The sequence below is a fragment of the Bombina bombina genome, chromosome 5 (assembly GCF_027579735.1).
Source record: "Bombina bombina isolate aBomBom1 chromosome 5, aBomBom1.pri, whole genome shotgun sequence".
In the NCBI taxonomy this organism is placed as follows: domain Eukaryota; kingdom Metazoa; phylum Chordata; class Amphibia; order Anura; family Bombinatoridae; genus Bombina; species Bombina bombina.
The window spans coordinates 808,826,869-808,845,072 of NC_069503.1; the positions used below are offsets into that span (position 1 = coordinate 808,826,869).

Genomic DNA, 18,204 nt, shown 5'->3' on the forward strand with positions numbered 1-18,204 from the left:
CAGATTGCAAATGTTCTCTGATGTGTATGGTGGTAGTGGCACAAAAACACAGAAGTAATTCAGTGTTTCTTAGATTCAGTATCGTAAGAGATGATGTTACTTGTACTGACCGGTCAGATTTGTTTTGGGCTTCTGGTATCATTGTAGGGTTGTTACAGCCGGATGGCAGACTTACCTTGCTGTTTCACGTCTACCTCGTTTGGCGGGGTGTTTACAGCGTCTTCACTGCCCTGTGTCATCTGACCTCTGTAGATCCAATCCGGTGGAAGAAGCCAGTGAATAGTAGATTTTGAATTTGATGAAAAGAAATTGCAATTCCACTTTAGATGTCTGTGTGTATCGAATGTGTACACAAAAGCACAAGTCACTCCTTTACTACGCGTTTCAGAAGATAGACTGCCTTTATCAAGATGTCCATTAAATATCTCCATAATTGTCGCACTTCTTAGCTTTAATTAGCGCCACTCTTTCAGTTTTTTACTGTTGTATCCCAATTATCTTGTTACATCATGTTAGAGAGATCACGTTTTTTTGAGTAGGCTAGGAGTTATGAACTAGGTCCGGATCTTTTCCAATTAATCTTGTTTTAAATTCCTATACAGTATATTTCTATATAGTAAAATAAGTAAACAATTAAAGGGACTGTAAGCACCTTGAGATTTGTATATAAAATGTTTAGTTATGTATAATGAAACAACTTTGCAATATTCTTTCATTAGCTATTTTGCCCATCTTTCATGTAATTTAGCTCTGAAAATAAGCAATTTCTAATTCCCAGAACTTTCTGCAACATGTCTGTCCCTGATTGGCTTTAAATTGACAGTCTACTTGATTTTGTTATTGTTTCAAACAATAGATAATGCATATTTGGGCGTCTTCAGGCAGCACCTTGAGTGGTAGCAAAATTAGTTGCAGCGTGTGGAATACTGATAATCCGCCACTTATCAGTAGATTATGAAGCCATCTATTTTATATATACTGCTGATTGAATTCTACAGGTCCTGCTGAACTTTAACACCCTCCCCCCCCCCCACGTAACTAACAGACAGGGTATGAGAAGCTTCTATGCTGCTTCTTTGAAGAAACATTGTTTTTCTATTTACAGTGACCTGATTTAAGATAATACTAGCACATGACATGGAACCGACAGCTGCTGTTATAGCTGAACTCAGCAATCTCCTTGAATTTCACCAACTGGCTTTTATCAAAACATTAGAAGAAGCATTTAGCTCTCTCCTTGTTGCTGTTTACAATGAGGATAACAGAGTGGTTCTAACAATTAGCTCTGTGGGAGCTTTGTTGCCCTGGACCCCCGGTATTCACCACTTACCTCACCTCATTGGCATTGCGACTTGGGAACAGACCAGTTGACTTCATGGGAGGATATACAGATATTGGAGACGATCAGATCCTCATGTGGTCCGAATGAGCAAAACCGTCATGGATCGGATTATATGGTTCAACCTATTGAGACCAGGCAGACTTACAAGGAACTGGAACTCACTATTACCTTCTAAATCGGTTAAAGGGACAGTGTACTTGAAAATTGCTATTGTTTAAAAAGATAGATACTCCCTTGATTACCCATTCCCTAGCTTTGCATAACCAACACTGCTACAGTTGTATGCAAAAGTTTAGGCACCCCTGACAATTTCCATGATTTTCATTTATAAATAATTGGGTATTTGGATCAGCAATTTCATTTTGATCTATCAAATAACTGAGCGACAGTAATATTTCAGTAGTGAAATGGAGTTTAATGGATTAACAGAAAATGTGCAATATGCATCAAAACGAAATTAGACAGGTGCATACATTTGGGAACTCTTGTCATTTTGTTGATTTGAATACCTGTAACTACCTAGCACTGATTAATTGGAACAAAAAATTGGTTTGTTGAGCCCATTAAGCCTTGAACTTCATAGACAGGTGCATCCAATCATGAGAAAAGGTATTTAAGCTGGCCAATTGCAAGTTATTGTTTGACTCTCCTCTAAAGAGTGGCAACATAGGGGCTTCAAAGCAACTCTCAAATGACCTGAAAACAAAGATTGTTCAACATTATGGTTTAGGGGAAGGCTACAAAAAGCTATAGCAGAGATTTAAGCTGTCAGTGTCCACTGTGAGTAACATAGTGAGGAAATGGAAAACCACAGGCACAGTTCTTGTTAAGGCCAGAAGTGGCCGGCCAAGTAAAATATCGGAGATGCAAAGGCAAAGGATGGTGAGAACGATCAAAAACAGCCCACAGACCACCTCCAAAGACCTACAACATCATCTTGCTGCAGATGGTGTCACTGTGCATCGTTCAACAATTCAGCTCACTTTGCACAAGGAGAAGCTGTATGGGAGAGTGATGCGGACGAAGCCTTTTCTGCACACACGCCACAAACAGAGTCGCTTGAGGTATGCAAACACACATTTGGACAAGCCAGCTTCATTTTGGAAGAAAGTACTGTGGACTAATGAAACAAAGATTGAGTTATTTGGTCATAGCAAGGGGCGTTATGCATGACGGCAAAAGAACACAGCGTTCCAAGACAAACATTTGCTACCCACTGTCAAATTTGGTGAAGGTTCCATCATGCTGTGGGGCTGTGTGACAAGTGCCGGTACTGGGAATCTTGTTAAAGTTGAGTGTCGCATGGATTCCACTCAATATCAGCAGATACTTGAGAATAATGTTCAGGAATCAGTCACAAAGTTGAAGTTATGCCGGGGCTGGATATTTCAATAAGACAACGACCCAAAACACTGCGCAAAATCTACTCTGGCATTTATGCAGAGGAACAAGTACAATGTTCTGGAATGGCCATCCCAGTCCCCAGACCTGAATATCATTAAAAATGTGTGGGGTGATTTGAAGCGGACTGTCCATGTTTGGCAACCATCAAACCTAACTGAACTGGAGATGTTTTGCAAGGAGGAATGGTCCAAAATACCTTCATCCAGAATCCAGACACTCATTACAGGCTATAGGAAGGGTCTATAGGCTGTTATTTCTGCTAAAGGAGCCTCTACTAAATATTGATGCAATATTTCTGTTGGGGTGCCCAAATTTATGCACCTGTCTAATTTCTTTTGATGCATATTGCACATTTTCTTTTAATCCAATAAACCTCATTTCACTACTGAAATATTACTGTGTCTTTCAGTTATTTGATAGATCAAAATGAAATTGCTGATCCAAACACCAAATTATTTATAAATGAAAATCATGGAAATTGTCAGGGGTGCCTAAACTTTTGCATACAACTGTATATGAATATACTTTTTACCTCTGTGATAACATATTTATATCTAAGCATCTGCAGACTGACCCCTTATCTCAGTGCTATTTACAAATTTGCATTTTAGTCAGATAGTGTTGGTTCATGCATAACTCCACAGGAGTGAGCACAATGTTATCTATAATGCACACATTAACTAGCACTGTCTTGCTGTGAAATACTAATAAAATGTACTGAGATAAAGGCGGCCTGCAGGGGCTTAGAAACTGGCAGAGATTAAAAGGTTTAGACATTATAAAGTATATTAACATAACAATGCTGGCTGTGCAAAACTGTGGAATGGGTAGTAAAGGCGTTATCTATAGCGATATGTAACGCTCCACTGGCCCTATACAAGTAGAAAGTAAAGTAAGGATTGATAGAGCCATAAGTAGAACAGTAAAACATCAGGATGTGTTTATGACAAAGATTCAGAGGGAACATCAACCTCCTCTCTTGGCTAAATAAAACTACCCCAATTTTATTGACATGTAAGGGGTATTGTCCAAGTTCTAGTCATTTGGCCAACAATTTAGCAGACGCTGCAGACACTGATAACAAAAACTGTGCAAAGTTCCAACCTCAGACTCCTTTCTTATAAAACTCCCTCAGGAACTCCTGTGGGTTTGAACCCCAAAAATGATCTATGAGTCATGTTGGGAAAATGTCTTCCTTATATGTCAATCTTGCGGTGCCTTCAAGGTTACTGTGACATTGTCCTCCGTGCGGTAGAGGACCAGATGTGGTTTGTAGTTTCCAATAATAAAGTGGGAAACAGGAAACTATTTCTGCTGAATCAATTAATTTAATGTACTATAGCATTTAGTAAAGTAGTAACCTGCATAAAGGGACATAAAACCCAACATTTTTCTAGATAGATCATACAAATGTAAACTACTTTCCAATTTACTTCTAAGTACTATTATCAAATTGTCTTCATTCCCTTGATATCCTTTCGGGAGAAGCAGGGAGGCACGCTCAGGAGCGTGCACGTGTGTTCAGCACTATATGGTTGCAGTTTTGCAACAAGTTATACATTGGCAAGAGCACTAGATGGCAGCACTATTTCCTGTCACGAAGTGCCCCAGATATGTGCAAGCTATCTACCTAGGTATCTCTTCAACAAAGAATAACATGAGAATGAAGAAAACTTGATAATAGAAGTAAATTGGAACTTTTTTTTTAAATTGTATACCCTTGCAAGCTCTGCATCTTATTACATGAGTACTTGTGCTGAACCTTTTGATTTTCTTTTCCCATCTCCTCTTCATAAAGTGTAATTACTCTGTTCTCAGTAGTAGCTTTTTGTACGCACAGAATGTTGGTTGTCTAATAATAACACAAGACTTTTTACAGGTAGTTAAAGCTCATTTCAGACTTGCATGCTTGATGCTTTTTAATGATCCTCTGCACTTTTATTGATTTCTGAATATATTTAAAGGGACAGTCTTGTCCAAAACAAACTTTCATTATTCAGATAGGGCATATAATTTTAAACAATTTTCCAATTTACTTCTATCACCAATTTTGCTTTGTTCTCTTGGCATTCTTAGTTGAAAGCTAAATCTAGGAGGTTCATATGCTAATTTCTAAGCCCTTGTAGACCGCCTCTTAGCTCAGGGCATTTTGACAGTTTTCACCACTAGAGGGTGTTCGTTCATGTGTTTCATATAGATAACACTGTGCTCATGCACGTGAAGTTCCTATGAGCCAGCCCTGATTGGCTATAATGCAAATCTGTAAAAAGAACTGAAATAAGGGGGCAGTTTGCAGAGACTTAGATACAAGATAATCACAGAGGTAAAAAGTGTATTAATATAAGTGTGTTGGTTATACAAAACTAGGTAATGGGTAATAAAGGGATTATCCGTCTTTTAAAACAATAAATATTCTGGTGGAGACTGACCCTTTAACTGCCTAGTTAGTTAGACACAGAGGTCAAATGACATGTATTACACACACCATAGCAAGGGCACTATAAAGGCAAGCTCCTCTAATGTATTTTATCCATAAGATACTTTATGTGTCAGTATCAATTTAATATTTCCTCATGAGGAGTGGTGCTAGCATTTGGTTCAGAACTCTGTGAACAAATGGGATTAGATTCCCTGGAAAGAAACGCTTGTGTAGCACTCTTTGCCCAGACTGGGGGTTGTGTGGGGCGATGGGGTCCCATATGTTGTTGTAATTTTAATTCTATCAGAGTTTAATAGATAATTAATTTTGATGATAAATTGTAATAATCAAGAGAATCAGTCTCCTAATATTCGGCCAGTCCAACGGACTCAGTGGAACCACAACAGTTGTATCTATCTTAGAACCTCCAGTTTGGGGTGTTATATAGAAGGAGGGTATATAATGATTTAACTACTTAGATGAATCTGTGGAATAATAGTTGCATTCGTACACAGCTAATCCAATACTAATATAATGTATACATAGATACGGGTGAATGGCATGTATGCAAACAGTTAAATATATCTTTCTTATGCAATACTGAACCATTTGGTTACGGTATTTTGAACTTACATAGGGATCTCATATTGAAAGACAAGTGAATGATGGAGCGAAATTATATAAAATACAACTGGTATAAGCAAGTTACAAACCACACGAGATTAACCAGAAATCAGCTGCTTACATTGAATGACACCTTGACATATAGAATCTATAAATTCATTATTCTTCACACTATACGTTTGAGTGTCCGATAGCACAATTACAAATCAGAGAATCACATTCCCAGTAATGGGGAATACTGTTTAATATTGAAAACAGCGAGTGTCAGTTAGAACGTCAAATAATTACCCAACCATTTTAAATGCAATAACTGCAAAAAAACAGTGCTACCCCGCAGCACCAGTGTTCACAACCGCCAAGGTACATACAATACATAAAGTAATATAATGTGACAATAATGATACCAGCGTATACACAATACAATAATGAATAAAGTGTAACAATATCAGTGAAACACCAAACATTACGTCTAACTTGTTTAAATGTATCAACTGCATAAATAAAACGCTAAGGTATACACATGACATACAGGAATATAGTGGGATTATAGGGATACCAGCGTATACATAATTTAATAAAGAATGAAGTGTAACAATATTGATATCAGTGAGAATTAATTGTAACACTAAACATTTGTCTCACTTGTTTAAATGTATCAACCATTTAAACATAACCCGCAATATAAGTACTCACAATCTGCCAATGTATATACAATACATCTAGGATTAAGTACAATAATAGTGCATCTCAACCACATATGAAGTAAACGCAGTACCAGCTGCAACATTGTCAAATACTATGAAATATATGCAAAGATGAATATTGTGACCATTAAACTGAGTATAACAATTGATTCATTTTCATATGATAATTTTTACCCATCCTAAGAACATGATACAAATATCCCAAGCACACTGGAGGATGACATAAATAAAATGCACAGCCCACTTGTTACTTGTTACCCCACAAAGTGGAGATTATCTATTGACAATCAGTCCTGATATTATATTTATGCGATAAAGACGAGATAAGGGCGAGATAAGCATCAAACAGGTCTCACTGTCACTCTCACATTCTAGCAACTCATGATAGAGAAGTTTTAATTTGTTTGTGTTCACCCATCTTTTAAGTGTTCAATTAAAGCTAAATTTTAAATACAATTTTTTTTGCCTCTATGATCAGTCTGGGCAAAGAGGGCTACACAAGCATTTCTTTCCAGGGAATCTAATCCCATTTGTTCACAGACAAATGACATGTATGTATCCAGCAAAGTTTTATCCTCCTCACACATTTGCTGCATTTAAATGGACATAAAATCCCAAATGTTTTTTTTCAGCATATAATTTTAAATAACTTTACAATTTACTTTTATAATCAATTTACTTCATTCTCTTGGTATCCTTTTGTTGAACAAGCAGCAATGCACTACTGAGACTTCGCTGGTGATTCAATGACGAGAAGCATATATGCACAGCCACCAATCAGCAACTAGATCCTAATAGTATATTACTGCTCCTGAGCCTACCTATGTATGCTTTTCAACAAAGGATACCAAGAGAAAAAAGCTAATTAAATAATAGAAGTAAATTGTAACGTTGTTTAATATTGCATGAAACTTCTTCTATGAGTAATGGAATGGGATTGTAAACAAATATTAATTTTAAATCAGCCTATTAGTTTCCGAATCGGGCTGATTAATAATGTATGCAAATGTATACTAATGAGCATGGGGTATTTTTTTCCAAAAATGTTGCAACCCTAACCAAGAGTGAAAATGCTTCGAGCGTGAACTGTGCCAACATAGTACAACCCCAATTCCTGAAAAAGTTGAGACAGTATGAATTATGCAAAAAAACTAACAAAAAGATACATTTGAAAATTAAGTTCACCTTGTACTATATTAAAAACACATTATTAACACATTATTTTATGTTTTTCTTTGTGAATTTAATGTATTTTTGAAAATATACACTCATTTCAAAACTGCAACACACTCCAAAAAAGTTGGACAGTCGACTGTTTACCACTGTGTAATATCACCTTTTCTTTTAATAACACTAACGGCTAGATTTAGAGTTCTGCGGCCATAGGGGTGCATTAGCTAAGCATGCTTTTTTTTCCCCGCACCTTTTAAATACCGCTGGTATTTAGAGTACACAGAAGGGCTGCGTTAGGCTCCAAAAAAGGAGCGTATAGCATATTTACCGCAACTGCAACTCTCAATACCAGCGGTGCTTACGGACGCGGCCAGCTTCAAAAACGTGCTCGTGCACGATTCCCCCATAGGAAACAATGGGGCTGTTTGAGCTGAAAAAAAACCTAACACCTGCAAAAAAACAGCGTTCAGCTCCTAACGCAGCCCCATTGTTTCCTATGGGGAAACACTTCCTAAGTCTGCACCTAACACCCTAACATGTACCCCGAGTCTAAACACCCCTAACCTTACGCTTATTAACCCCTAATCTGCCGCCCCCACTATCGCTGACCCCTGCATATTATTATTAACCCCTAATCTGCCGCTCCGTACACTGCCGCAACCTACATTATCCCTATGTACCCCTAATCTGCTGCCCCTAACACCGCCGACCCCTATATTATATTTATTAACCCCTAATCTGCCGCCCCCGCTATCGTTGACCCCTGCATATTATTATTAACCCCTACTCTGCCGCACCATACACCGCCGCAACCTACGTTATCCCTATGTACCCCTAATCTGCTGCCCCTAACACCGCCGACCAATATATTATATTTATTAACCCCTAATCTGCCCCCCACAACGTCGCCGCCAGCTACCTACAATAATTAACCCCTAATCTGCCGACCGGATCTCGCCGCTACTCTAATAAATGGATTAACCACTAAAGCTAAGTCTAACCCTAACACTAACACCCCCCTAAGTTAAATATAATTTAAATCTAACAAAATAAATTAACTCTTATTAAATAAATTAATCCTATTTAAAGCTAAATACTTACCTGTAAAATAAACCCTAATGGCTAGATTTAGAGTTGCGCGGTAGCCGTCAAAACCAGCGTTAGAGGCTACTAACGCTGGTTTTTACCGCCCTCTGGTCAGTCAGGAAAGGGTCTAACGCTCACTTTCCAGCCGCGACTTTTCCATACCGCAGATCCCCCTATGCCATTTGCGTATCCTATCTTTTCAATGGGATCTTTCTAACGCCGGTATTTAGAGTCTTGGCTGAAGTGAGCGTTAGAAATCTAACGACAAAACTCCAGCCGCAGAAAAAAGTCAGTAGTTAAGAGCTTTTTGGGCTAACGCCGGTTTATGAAGCTCTTAACTACTGTGCTCTAAAGTACACTAACACCCATAAACTACCTATGTACCCCTAAACCGAGGTCCCCCCACATCGCCGCCACAAAAAGACTTTTCTGTTATATAAAAAATACCAACGAATTCCAAGAGGTTTAAGGATCAGAAAATTTCCATCTTTTATAGTGAATGATCCTGTCTTTATTTCCAAATGGAATAAAATCCTCAATGATTGTTCCTTTGCCCTAATTGATCTGCTTGTTGAATTTAAGAAGCAAGAAAGGTTGGAAATAATTAACCTGATTAAAGCCACACAAACTGACTTACAACTTTTACAAGCAGACCCAGTGTTTAAAGAGTATGACATGAAGTTTGAGGCCAACATGTTAAAATTCTCATAAGAACTTTGGGACTTTAAAAAAACCAAGCTATCCCGTGACAAAAGGGACTATGAAGCAAATAGGGTATATAGATGGACTCAGACACCATTTAGAAACTCTAATGATAAAAAGACCTCTTCGTTTAGCAGAAAAAATGATAATAAGGCCAAAAAACATGTGAGGTTTTAAGAAACAGAGTATGAGGTTGATACAACTGATAATGATTCTAATGAGAAAGGGATAGACCAGATAGATACTGCCTCAGCCCTTGATATACCCTCTACAGATCCCATAGAGTTTTCAAAAAACGAGCAGGCTCAGGGAGCAAAACAAAAAAGAAAAAAACAAGGAGAGGTAGTAGGGGCAGAAAAAGGAAAGGAACCAAAGAGATACCACATGAGGGCCAATCGGACCCAAGTCAGAAAATATGTCTAAAAAATGTGGTAAACCTCTCACAATATAATTTAAATAACTCTGAGTTAGAAGTTTTGAGCATGGGTTTAAATTTTTCCCCCACTACACACTTTAACCTTTTTGACACTATTTTGGATATAAATAGCTTTGTAAGAAAGTTGGTATTGAAGAAGAATTTTTTGTGGACAGTGAGGTTGAGAGTAATGGAGATAGGCAGGAAGAAACAACTAATGAAGTAGTTACACCTAGCACTGTTTTGGATTTTGATGACCACTGTGCTATTAATGAATTAGTTGGCCTTATACAAGAAGGTGAGAATGAGAGTGACTCACAAAAAACCAGATGTCCTGAATTGACTGGAGCCAGTAAAAGTTCTTTCTATCCCGTGCATGCAAGGAGCAAAAATATTGATGTATTTCAGAGAACAATTGAAAACAAATTGAAGTCCCTTGCACAAAGGATAGAAAATGACCAAAAAAATAATTCTTCTACCAAAAGCAAAAATAAAAATAATTTGAATGGTAATCAATATAAAGCTTTAAAATCACTACAGACTAATGACACTATTGTCATAAAATCATCAGATAAAGGCGGCAATGTGGTCGTCATGGACAGGGAGTATTATCTGTTTGAGGGGAAACGACAGCTGAGGGATACAGAGGTATATTGTAAATTAGACTCTAACCCAACAGCAAAGTTTAGATTGAAACTTGAAAAAATTCTGCATCAGGGTCAGTCTATAGGAGTAATAGCTGAAAGAAAACTGGAACAGTTTTTAATTACAAATCCCAATGTGCCCATTTTTTATTTTCTACCCAAATTGCATAAGAATGCGACACATACCCCCGGGTAGGCCTATCATCTCTGGAGTGGGCTCCCTTTTGGAGCCCACTTCAGAACTGATAGATACCTTTTTACAACCTTTAGTGGCCCAATTGACAAGTTATATCAGGGACTCTACACAGGTCCTCAGTGCTCTACAAACCATTAAATGGAAGTCTACATATAGATTTATCACAGTGGATGTGGCTTCACTTTACACCTCCATCCCACACCAGGCAGGTCTAACATCAATTTCTAATATTTTGGACAGAATGTCTGGTTTTTCTGAGGATCTTAAACATTTTATAATTTGGACTTTGGAGTTTTTATTAACTCATAATTATTTTTTGTTTGAGGGGTCCTACTATCTGCAGAGGCGTGGAACAGCTATGGGGGTGAAGTTCGCCCCCTCCTATGCCAATCTCTATATGGGATGGTGGGAGCTGCTCCACGTCTATGCAGATAGTAACCCCTTCAAAGAACATATAATTTATTTTGGTCACTATATTGATGACCTGCTTCTGATGTGGGATGGAGATGAGGTGTCAGCATCCAACTTCATTGAGTATTTGAACTGTAATGATTATAACTTGAGCTTTGTTGGATGCCAGAATCAAACAAGGATTGAGTTCTTGGATATTGAAGTATCTGTTGAGAATGGCTTGATTGTGACAGATTTACATAGAAAACCCACAAGTGGTAACACCATACTTAATTACAAATCCTGTCACCCTCAGCATGTACTCAAAGCTATTCCAAAGGGTCAATTCATTAGGGCAAAGAGAATTTGCTCTAGTGAAACCCTATATAAAAAACAGAGTGAGGATCTATGCAGTAGACTCCAAGACAGGGGTTATAATAACCAATTATTGTTAAAAACTAGACAAGTTGTAGACAGCATGCCACGCGAGTCTCTATTGCAATATAAAAAGGGAAGTAATAGATCTCCTAGCACACGAAGTTTGTCCAATAAAGTGGTTTTTAGTACTCCATATAGTTTGGAGTACAAAAAGATTTGTTACATTGTACAAGAAAGCCTTCCAATTTTACAAACTGACCCTGTTCTAGAGAAAGTGATCTCTAGTGGTGTAAAATATGTGTCTAGAAAGGCTAAAAGTATTCAAAATTATGTATCCCCTTCTTTTTTTGCCAGAAATTAAAAAAGGTACTTGGCTACCAACTAGATCTGGCTGTTTTAAATGTAGAGGCACTAGGTGTATCACCTGTGATCATATCACGGAAGGGAACATCTTTCAATCACATAGCACAGGGAAACAATATACATTTAGATATAACCTTAATTGTAACTCAACACACATAGTGTACCTTATGACATGCAAAGGTTGCCAGATTCAATACCTTGGTAAAACAAAAAGAAGGTTGAGGGATAGAGTATTGGAGCATATCAGAGATATAAATGACCCAGATATATTTACCTCAGTGGCCTCACATTTTAAATTTGAACACCAAGGAGATTCCTCCCTAGCGTGTTTCCAAGCAGTTGATCATGTCCCCTTCTCTAAGAGAGGGGGGGACAGGGAATATCTGCTTAGCAAAAAAGAGGTCAGGTGGATCTTTAATGTGAACTCTAGGATACCTTTTGGTTTAAATATTGAGTCAGATGTTAATTTGTTTGTGTAATGCACCTCATCCTGTTTCTTTAAATTATGAGACCATCTTATTTATTCTTTGCTGTTTTAGCATATTGTATTGTATTTGTAGTAAAAGTTTTTTACCCTTTTTGTATATACAGTGTGTCTACATATATAATATTCTAACAGCAAACTTTATTGATGTATTTTCATTGCAATGTAACTTTAAAATATTGTATTCCTGTATTAGCACTGTTTGTTGCAGCCTGTATATATGAGGGGTTAAAAAGTAAAAAAATAAAAAATTTGATTAAGTATTTAATAGAACACAGCTGTTCAATTAACATAGATACCCCTCTATATAGGCTTACAGATCAGTATTCAGTTTAAGCAGTGAACAAGTGAGGCAGTCCCTCACGAAACGCGTATGTTTGTTACTGTACTGTAACCTTTCGGACCTGTTCCGTTTGGTGCTTTTCTCTGCAGCCCTTTTTGATTTTTAGCACTGTTTGTACTTGTGAAAATAAACCCGTTTTTTGCATCTTACCTGCTATTCCTTTCTGGATTTATTGGCGGATGGTTAGCCGGCTTCCTCTCCGTATAGCTTGATATTTAATAGTTACCTAGTTAAAATAATTACAAAATTACCTGTAAAATAAATCCTAACCTAAGTTACAATTAAACCTAACACTACACTATCAATAAATTAATTAAATAAACTACCTACAATTACCTACAATTAAACCTAACACTACACTATCAATAAATTAATTAAATAAAATACCTACAAATAACTACAATGAAATAAACTAACTAAAGTACAAAAAATAAAAAAGAACTAAGTTACAAAAAATAAAAAATATTTACAAACATTAGAAAAATATTACAATTTTAAACTAATTACACCTACTCTAAGCCCCCTAATAAAATAACAAAGCCCCCCAAAATAAAAAAATGCCCTACCCTATTCTAAATGACTAAAGTTCAAAGCTCTTTTACCTTACCAGCCCTGAAAAGGGCCCTTTGCGGGGCATGCCCCAAAGAATTCAGCTCTTTTGCCTGTAAAAAAAAAAACATACAATACCCCCCCAACATTACAACCCACCACCCACATACCCCTAATCTAACCCAAACCCCCCTTAAATAAACCTAACACTAAGCCCCAGGAAGATCTCCCTACCTTGTCTTCACCTCACCGGGTTCAGCGATCGGTCCAGAAGAGGGTCCGAAGTCTTGATCCAAGCGGCGGCTGAAGAACTCCATCATCGGGCTGAAGTCGGAAGTCCATCATCGGGATGAAGTCTTCTATCAAGCCGCATCTTCAATCTTCTTTCTTCCGGAGCGGAGCGGAGCCATCTTCTTCCCAGCCGATGCGGATCCAACCTCTTCAAGCGACGCCTACTCGCCGAATGACGGTTCCTTTAAATGACGTCATCCAAGATGGCGTCCCTCGAATTAAGGTAGGAATATTCTGATTGGCTGATGGAATCAGCCAATCAGAATCAAGTTCAATCCGATTGGCTGATCCAATCAGCCAATCAGATTGAGCTTGCATTCTATTGGCTGTTCCGATCAGCCAATAGAATGCAAGCTCAATCTGATTGGCTGATTGGATCAGCCAATCGGATTGAACTTGAATCTGATTGGCTGATTCCATCAGCCAATCAGAATATTCCTACCTTAATTCCGATTGGCTGATAGAATCCTATCAGCCAATCAGAATTCGAGGGACGCCATCTTGTATGACGTCATTTAAAGGAACCGTCATTCGGCGAGTAGGCGTCGCTTGAAGAGGTTGGATCCGCGTCGGCTGGGAAGAAGATGGCTCCGCTCCGGAAGTAAGAAGATTGAAGATGCGGCTTGATAGAAGACTTCATCCCGATGATGGACTTCCGACTTCAGCCCGATGATGGAGTTCTTCAGCCGCCGCTTGGATCAAGACTTTGGACCCTCTTCTGGACCGATCGCTGAACCCGGTGAGGTGAAGACAAGGTAGGGAGATCTTCAGGGGCTTAGTGTTAGGTTTATTTAAGGGGGGTTTGGGTTAGATTAGGGGTATGTGGGTGGTGGGTTGTAATGTTGGGGGGGGGTATTGTATGGTTTTTTTTTACAGGCAAAAGAGCTGAATTCTTTGGGGCATGCCCCGCAAAGGGCCCTTTTTAGGGCTGGTAAGGTAAAAGAGCTTTGAACTTTTTAAATTTAGAATAGGGTAGGGCATTTTTTTATTTTGGGGGGCTTTGTTATTTTATTAGGGGGCTTAGAGTAGGTGTAATTAGTTTAAAATTGTTCTAATATTTTTCTAATGTTTGTAAATATTTTTTTATTTTTTGTAACTTAGTTCTTTTTTATTTTTTGTACTTTAGTTAGTTTATTTCATTGTAGTTATTTGTAGGTATTTTATTTAATTAATTTATTGATAGTGTAGTGTTAGGTTTAATTGTTGGTAATTGTAGGTAGTTTATATAATTAATTTATTGATAGTGTAATGTTATGTTTAATTGTAACTTAGGTTAGGATTTATTTTACAGGTAATTTTGTAATTATTTTAACTAGGTAACTATTAAATAGTTATGAAAAGGTGCGGGGGAAAAAAAGCATGCGTAGCTAACGCACCCCTTTGGCCGCAGAACTCTAAATCTAGCCGTAATATAGCTACAATATAACAAATAATTATATTGTAGCTATTTTAGGATTAATATTTATTTTACAGGCAACTTTGTATTTATTTTAACCAGGTACAATAGCTATTAAATAGTTATTTACTATTTAATAGCTACCTAGTTAAAATAATAACAAAATTACCTGTAAAATAAATCCTAACCTAAGTTACAATTAAACCTAACACTACACTATCAATAAATTAATTAAATACAATACCTACAAATAACTACAATTAAATAAACTAACTAAAGTACAAAAAATAAAAAAGAACTAAGTTACAAAAAATTAAAAAATATTTAAAAACATTAGAAAAATATTACAACAATTTTAAACTAATTACACCTACTCTAAGCCCCCTAATAAAATAACAAATAAAATAACCCCCAAAATAAAAAAAATGCCCTAGCCTATTCTAAATTAAAAAAGTTCAAAGCTCTTTTACCTTACCAGCCCTGAAAAGGGCCATTTGCGGGGCATGCCCCAAAGAATTCAGCTCTTTTGCCTGTAAAAAAAAACATACAATACCCCCCCCCAACATTACAACCCACCACCCATATACCCCTAATCTAACCCAAACCCCCCTTAAATAAACCTAACACTAAGCCCCTGAAGTCACTGATCCGTCCTCTGAAGTCTTGATCCAAGCCTCCGAAGTCTTCATCCAAGCCCAAGCGGGGGCTGGCGATCCATGATCCGGCTGAAGTCTTCTATCAAGCGGCGGCTGAAGAGGTCCAGAAGAGGCTCCAAAGTCTTCATCCTATCCGGGAAGAAGAGGAGATCCGGACCGGCAACCATCTTGATCCAAGCGGCATCTTCTATCTTCATCCGATGACGAACGGCTCCATCTTGAAGACCTCCAGCGCGGATCCATCCTCTTCTTCCGACGTCCAACTGAAGAATGAAGGTTCCTTTAACGGACGTCATCCAAGATGGCGTCCCTCGATTTCCGATTGGCTGATAGGATTCTATCAGCCAATCGGAATTAAGGTAGGAAAATTCTGATTGGCTGATGGAATCAGCCAATCAGATTCAATTCAATCCGATTGGCTGATTGGATCAGCCAATCAGATTGAGCTCGCATTCTATTGGCTGATCGGAACAGCCAATAGAATGCAAGCTCAATCTGATTGGCTGATCCAATCAACCAATCGAATTGAACTTGAATCTGATTGGCTGATTCCATCAGCCAATCAGAATTTTCCTACCTTAATTCCGATTGGCTGATAGAATCGGAATTTGAGGGACGCCATCTTGGATGACGTCCCTTAAAGGAACCTTCATTCTTCAGTTGGACGTTGGAAGAAGAAGATGTATCCGCGCTGGAGGTCTTCAAGATGGAGCCGTTCGTCATCGGATGAAGATAGAAGATGCCGCTTGGATCAAGATCTCCTCTTCTTCCCGGATAGGATGAAGACTTTGGAGCCTCTTCTGGACCTCTTCAGCCGCCGCTTGATAGAAGACTTCAGCCGGATTATGGATCCCCAGCCCCCGCTTGGGCTTGGATGAAGACTTCGGAGGCTTGGATCAAGACTTCGGAGGACGGATCGGTGAACCTGGCATGGTGAAGATAAGGTAGGAAGATCTTCAGGGGCTTAGTGTTAGGTTTATTTAAGGGTGGTTTGGGTTAGATTAGGTGTATGTGGGTGGTGGGTTGTAATGTTGGGGGGGGTATTGTATGGGTTTTTTTACAGTCAAAAGAGCTGAATTATTTGGGGCTTGCCCCGCAAATGGCCCTTTTCAGGGCTCGTAAGGTAAAAGAGCTTTGAACTTTTTTAATTTAGAATAGGGTAGGGCATTTTTTTTATTTTGGGGGTCTTTGTTATTTTATTAGGGGGCTTAGAGTAGGTGTAATTAGTTTAAAATTGTTCTAATATTTTTCTAATGTTTGTAAATATTTTTTTATTTTTTGTAACTTAGTTCTTTTTGATTTTTTGTACTTTAGGTAGTTTATTTAATTGTAGTTATTTGTAGGTATTGTATTTAATTAATTTATTGATAGTGTAGTGTTAGGTTTAATTGTAGATAATTGTAGGTATTTTATTTAATTTATTTATTGATAGTGTAGTGTTAGGTTTAATTGTAACTTAGGTTAGGATTTATTTTACAGGTAATTTTGTAATTATTTTAACTATTTTAGCTATTAAATAGTTCTTAACTATTTAATAGCTATTGTACCTGGTTAAAATAATTACAAAGTTGCCTGTAAAATAAATATTAATCCTAAAATGGCTACAATATAATTATAATTTATATTGTAGCTATATTAGGGTTTATTTTACAGGTAAGTATTTAGCTTTAAATAGGAATAATTTATTTAATAAGAGTTAATTCATTTCGCTAGATTTAAATTATATTTAACTTAGGGGGGTGTTAGTGTTAGGGTTAGACTTAGCTTTAGGGGTTAATACATTTATTAGAGTAGCGGTGTGGTCCGGTCGGCAGATTAGGGGTTAATAATTGTAGGTGGTTGGAGGCGACGTTTGGGGCGGCAGATTAGGGGTTAATAAATATAATATAGGTGTCAGCGATGTTAGAGGCAGCAGATTAGGGGTACATGGGTATAATGTAGGTTGTGGCGGTGTACGGAGCGGCAGATTAGGGGTTAAAAAAAATATGCAGGTGTCAGCGATAGCGGGGGCGGCAGATTAGGGGTTAATAAATATTATGTAGGTGTCGGCGGTATTAGGGGCAGCAGATTAGGGGTACATAGGGATAACGTAGGTGGCGGCGGTGTACAGAGCGGCCGATTAGGGGTTAAAAAATTTTAATAGAGTGGCGGCGATGTGGGGGGACCTCGGTTTAGGGGTACATAGGTAGTTTATGGGTGTTAGTGTACTTTAGAGCACAGTAGTTAAGAGCTTTATGAACCGGCGTTAGCCCAGAAAGCTCTTAACTACTGACTTTTTTCTGAGGCTGGAGTTTTGTCGTTAGATTTCTAACGCTCACTTCAGCCATGACTCTAAATACCGGTGTTAGAAAGATCCCATTGAAAAGATAGGATACGCAAATGGCGTAGGGGGATCTGCGGTATGGAAAAGTCGCGGCTGCAAAGTGAGCGTTAGACCCTTTCCTGAGTGACTCCAAATACCAGCGGGCGGTAAAAACCAGCGTTAGGAGCCTCTAACGCTGGTTTTGACGGCTACCGCCAAACTCTAAATCTAGGCCTAAGTGTTTGGGCACTGAAGACACCAATTGGTTAAGTTTAACAAGCGGAATTTTTCCCCTATTCATCCATTATGCATGTCTTCAGCTACACAACTGTACAGGGCCTTC

General features: G+C 38.1%; 1 protein-coding gene across 1 annotated transcript in view; it reads left to right on the forward strand.

The window, feature by feature from the left end:
- Positions 1–18,204, forward strand: part of PIEZO2 (piezo type mechanosensitive ion channel component 2) — a 655,528-nt gene that overhangs the window by 284,599 nt on the left and 352,725 nt on the right. The window lies entirely within an intron of this gene.